This window comes from Chrysemys picta, unplaced genomic scaffold, assembly GCF_011386835.1.
Source record: "Chrysemys picta bellii isolate R12L10 unplaced genomic scaffold, ASM1138683v2 scaf420, whole genome shotgun sequence".
Taxonomy (NCBI): Eukaryota; Metazoa; Chordata; order Testudines; family Emydidae; genus Chrysemys; species Chrysemys picta.
Window position 1 is genome coordinate 25,001 of NW_027053127.1, and position 5,000 is coordinate 30,000.

Consider the following 5,000-nt stretch of genomic DNA (forward strand, 5'->3'; position numbering starts at 1 on the left):
CCGGGCCCCGGAGCCGGAAAAGGGAAAAAAAGGATCGGGCCCACTAGAGACATGGACCCGGCCGCCAAGCAGGCCGCCCTGGGCTGACCCTCCCCGGCCGCAGCGAGGGACTGCCTCCCGGCCGACAGGATCGGGCCCCTGGAAGTCTGGGGGTGGGGGGGGGGGAAATCGCCCCACGCCCCCGAGGAGGGCTGCCCGGGCGGGCCTGGCCCCGGAGCTCGGAAAAAAAAAAAGGATCGGGCCCACTAGAGACATGGACCAGGCCGCCCTGGGCTCACCTTCCCCGGCCGCAGCGAGGGACTGCCTCCCGGTCGACTGGATCGGGCCCCTGGAAGTCTGGAAAAAGAAGAATGGAACCTGACGCCTCCGAGGAGGGGGCGCCCAGGGAAGGAGGGAGATCCGGGTTGACCTGCTGACCGGACGGGAAAGAGGCCACCGGGCGTCCCCCCCCTTAAAACCTAGGGGTTGACCTGGTGGCCGGAAAGCGAACCGGCCAGCAGGTGAACCCTTTCGATTCCACGGGTTGACCTGGTGCCCGGGAAGCGAACCGGCCAGCAGGTGAACCCGTTCGATTCCACGGGTTGACCTGGTGCCCGGGAAGCGAACCGGCCAGCAGGTGAACCCGTTCGATTCCACGGGTTGACCTGGTGCCCGGGAAGCGAACCGGCCAGCAGGTGAACCCGTTCGATTCCACGGGTTGACCTGGTGCCCGGGAGGGGACTCTGAAAATTTTTCAGCCCTTTCGACTCGGGGTTGACCTGGTGGCCGAGAGGGGACTCGCACGGCAGGCAAGCCGCCCTGGGCTCACCCTCCCCGGCCGCAGCGAGGGACTGCCACCCGGCCGACTGGATCGGGCCCCTGGAAGTCTGGAAAAAAGAATGGAACCTGACGCCTCCGAGGAGGGGGCGCCCAGGGAAGGAGGGAGATCCGGGTTGACCTGCTGACCGGACGGGAAAGAGGCCACCGGGCGTCCCCCCCCTTAAAACCTAGGGGTTGACCTGGTGGCCGGAAAGCGAACCGGCCAGCAGGTGAACCCGTTCGATTCCACGGGTTGACCTGGTGCCCGGGAAGCGAACCGGCCAGCAGGTGAACCCGTTCGATTCCACGGGTTGACCTGGTGCCCGGGAAGCGAACCGGCCAGCAGGTGAACCCGTTCGATTCCACGGGTTGACCTGGTGCCCGGGAGGGGACTCTGAAAATTTTTCAGCCCTTTCGACTCGGGGTTGACCTGGTGGCCGAGAGGGGACTCGCACGGCAGGCAAGCCGCCCTGGGCTCACCCTCCCCGGCCGCAGCGAGGGACTGCCTCCCGGTCGACTGGATCGGGCCCCTGGAAGTCTGGAAAAAAGAATGGAACCTGACGCCTCCGAGGAGGGGGCGCCCAGGGAAGGAGGGAGATCCGGGTTGACCTGCTGACCGGACGGGAAAGAGGCCACCGGGCGTCCCCCCCCCCTTAAAACCTAGGGGTTGACCTGGTGGCCGGAAAGCGAACCGGCCAGCAGGTGAACCCGTTCGATTCCACGGGTTGACCTGGTGGCCGGAAAGCGAACCGGCCAGCCGGTGAACCCGTCCGATTCCACGGGTTGACCTGGTGGCCGGGAAGCGAACCGGCCAGCAGGTGAACCCGTTCGATTCCACGGGTTGACCTGGTGCCCGGGAGGGGACTCTGAAAATTTTTCAGCCCTTTCGACTCGCGGTTGACCTGGTGGCCGAGAGGGGACTCGCACGGCAGGCAAGCCGCCCTGGGCTGACCCTCCCCGGCCGCAGCGAGGGACTGCCTCCCGGCCGACAGGATCGGGCCCCTGGAAGTCTGGGGGGGGGGGGGAATCGCCCCACGCCTCCGAGGAGGGCTGCCCGGGCGGGCCTGGCCCCGGAGCTCGAAAAAAAAAAAAAGGATCGGGCCCACTAGAGACATGGACCAGGCCGCCCTGGGCTCACCCTCCCCGGCCGCAGCGAGGGACTGCCTCCCGGCCGACTGGATCGGGCCCCTGGAAGTCTGGGGGGGGGGGGGGGGAAATGGAACCTGACGCCTCCGAGGAGGGGACGCCCAGGGAAGGAGGGAGATCCGGGTTGACCTGGTGACCGGACGGGAAAGAGGCCACCGGGCGTGCCCCCGTTAAAACCCCTAGGGGTTGACCTGGTGGCCGGAAAGCAAACCGGCCACTGGGTAGGCCGGTCGGCAACCTAGGGGTTGACCTGGTGGCCGGGAAGCGAACCGGCCAGCAGGTGAACCCGTCCGATTCCACGGGTTGACCTGGTGCCCGGGAGGGGACTCTGAAAATTTTTCAGCCCTTTCGACTCGGGGTTGACCTGGTGGCCGAGAGGGGCCTCGCACGGCAGGCAAGCCGCCCTGGGCTCACCCTCCCCGGCCGCAGCGAGGGACTGCCCCTCCCCACCCCCCGGCTGACAGGATCGGGCGCACTGGAAGTCCGGGACAGTATTTTCCCCGACGCCGGGGAGGGCGGGCGGAGGGGCTCTGGCGGCCAGCCCGGGCCCCGGAGCTCGAAAAGGAAAAAAGGACCGGGCCCGCGAGAGACGGGGGCCCTGCCGCAGGGGGGGGGGCAGTCCGACCGGGGCTCACCGTGCGGCAGGCCCGGGCGTCGGCAGGGGAAAGCGGGCGAGGAGGCGCGGGGCCGGGTGCCTACGGCCATACCGGACCGAACGCCCCCGATCCCGTCCGATCTCGGAAGGTAAACCGTCCCGGGCCTGGCTAGTACTTGGATGGGTGACCGCCTGGGAATCCCAGGTGCCGTAGGCAGCTTTTCCCGGTCCGAGTCAGCTCTCTCTCCTTTTCTGGGGGGGAAGGAGAGGGGGGGACGGGCCGGAAAGCCCCTCGTCGCTCCTGCCGAGTCGGAGGTCGCGGCCGCAGGTCACGGGTCTGGGCGCCTGGGGTCCGGCTCCCCACCCACCCGGCTTCCTCCGCGGAGGACCCCCCCCGGGGCCACCGAAGCCGCTGGGGGAGACGCCGGGCATGGGGCGGACTGGCCCGGACCCTCCCGGCCGCCGGCCCGCAGGTCCGCCCCGAATCCCCCCCCGCGGCCACCCAGGCCAGGCCTGGCCAGGCGGGACGGACGGCGGGTGTCCAGCGCCCAGCGGCTTCCTCCAGCGGGGACCCACGGACCCCAAAGCCGCAGGGGGAGGCCCCGGGCCTGGGACGGACTCGCTCGGACCCCCTGCGCCCGGCCGCCGGCCCGCGGGACCGCCCCGAATCCCCCCGCGGCCACCCAGGCCAGGCCTGGCCAGGCGGGACGGACGGCGGGTGTCCAGCGCCCAGCGGCTTCCTCCAGCGGGGACCCACGGACCCCAAAGCCGCAGGGGGAGACCCCAGGCCCGGGACCGACTCGCTCGGACCCCCCGCCTCCCCTGCGCCCGGCCGCCGGCCCGCGGGACCGCCCCGAATCCCCCCGCGGCCACCCAGGCCAGGCCTGGCCAGGCGGGACGGACGGCGGGTGTCCAGCTCCCAGTGGCTTCCGCCAGCGGGGACCCACGGACCCCAAAGCCGCAGGGGGAGGCCCCGGGCCCGGGACGGACTCGCTCGGACCCCCCGCCTCCCCTGCGCCCGGCCCCCGGCCCGCGGGACCGCCCCGAATCCCCCCGCGGCCATCCAGGCCAGGCCTGGCCTGGCGGGCCGGTGTGCAGCTCCCCCGGGCTTCCTCCCCCGACGACCCGCGCCCCCCTGAGCCGCAGGCGGAGACCCCGGCCCCGGGGCGGACCGGCCCGGGCTCGCCCGAGCCCCCTGCGCCCGGCCCGCAGGACCGCCCCCCCGAATCCCCCGGGAGAGGCCCGGCCTGCACGCCACTGACGACCCGCGGCCCCCAAAGTCGCAGGAGGCGCCCCCCCCCCCGGTTAGCCCCGTCTCGCTCCGCGCCCCCCGCCCCTCGCTGCCGGGACCGGGCGCCGCCCCAGAGTCAGCCGCAGCCGGCCGGCCTGAGAGCTGCCCTCCTGTGGACGACGGTGAGTTTACCTTGATACTAACCGGCCGTCAGCCAGGTCAACCCCATTGCTAGACTGGGGTGGACCTGGTGGCCGAGTGGGGACTTGGAACATTTGACAGCTGCTTCCCGGGGCTTGACCGGTTGTCCTGAACGCCCCCCACCCCCACCCCCAGCCCCCGGCTCCTGCTCCCCTCTCCCCAGCCTCGGTGCTCCGCTCCCTGCCTCGGAGGCTGCCTCTCTGCGGCGCCTGCATCGCCTCCGAGGACGCGCACCCTCCGGAGGCTGGACGTAAACCCACCACTGCCGCCGACCCGGCTCTCCGAGGGACGACTGTGAGGCCCCCCACCCCACCCCACCCCCGGACCGCCCTGGGGACGACTGCTAAGCCTCCCCCACCGGACCGCCCGGGGGAAGACTGCGACGCCTCCCGCCAGGCCCCCACCCAGCCTGGGGGAAGACTGCTAAGCCTCCCCCCCACACACACACACACACACTGTCGGGGGATGACGATTAAGCCTCTCCCGGACTGCCCGGGGGAAGACTATTAAGCCTCCCCTGGAACCACTATTAAGCCTGCCCCCGGAGTCCTCGGGGGATGACTGCTAAGCCTCCCCCACCGGACCACCCGGGGCAAGACTGCTAAGCCTCCCTCCCACACACACACACACTGTCAGGGGAGGACTATTAAGCTTTCCCGCTGGAGCGCCCGGGGCGGACGACTGTTAAGCCTGCCCCCGGAGTCCTCGGGGGAGGACTATTAAGCTTTCCCCCCTGGAGCGCCCGGGGGGGGGGGGGGGGGGGGACGACTATTAAGCCTGGCCCCCGGAGTCCTCGGGGGACGACTATTAAGCCTCCCCCGGACCTGCTCCCTCTCGACTATTAAGCCCCCCCTCTGCGGTCCTCAGCACCACTGCCGCGCTGCCCTGGGAGTGGGGTGACATCCGGTCCGGAAAGCAAACCGGCCACCAGGTCAACCCGTCGAATCCAATGGGTTGACCTGGTGGCCGGAAAGCAAACCGGTCGCCAGGTCAACCCGTCGAATCCAATGGGTTGACCTGGTGGCCGGA

General features: G+C 70.9%; 1 non-coding gene across 1 annotated transcript; it reads left to right on the top strand.

Moving 5' to 3' along the window:
• The first annotated feature begins 2,637 nt into the window (after window positions 1–2,637).
• Window positions 2,638–2,756, top strand: LOC135978709 (5S ribosomal RNA). The gene has a single exon (XR_010596079.1). It is a non-coding gene; the product is annotated as a 5S ribosomal RNA (ribosomal RNA).
• The last annotated feature ends 2,244 nt before the right edge of the window (window positions 2,757–5,000 follow it).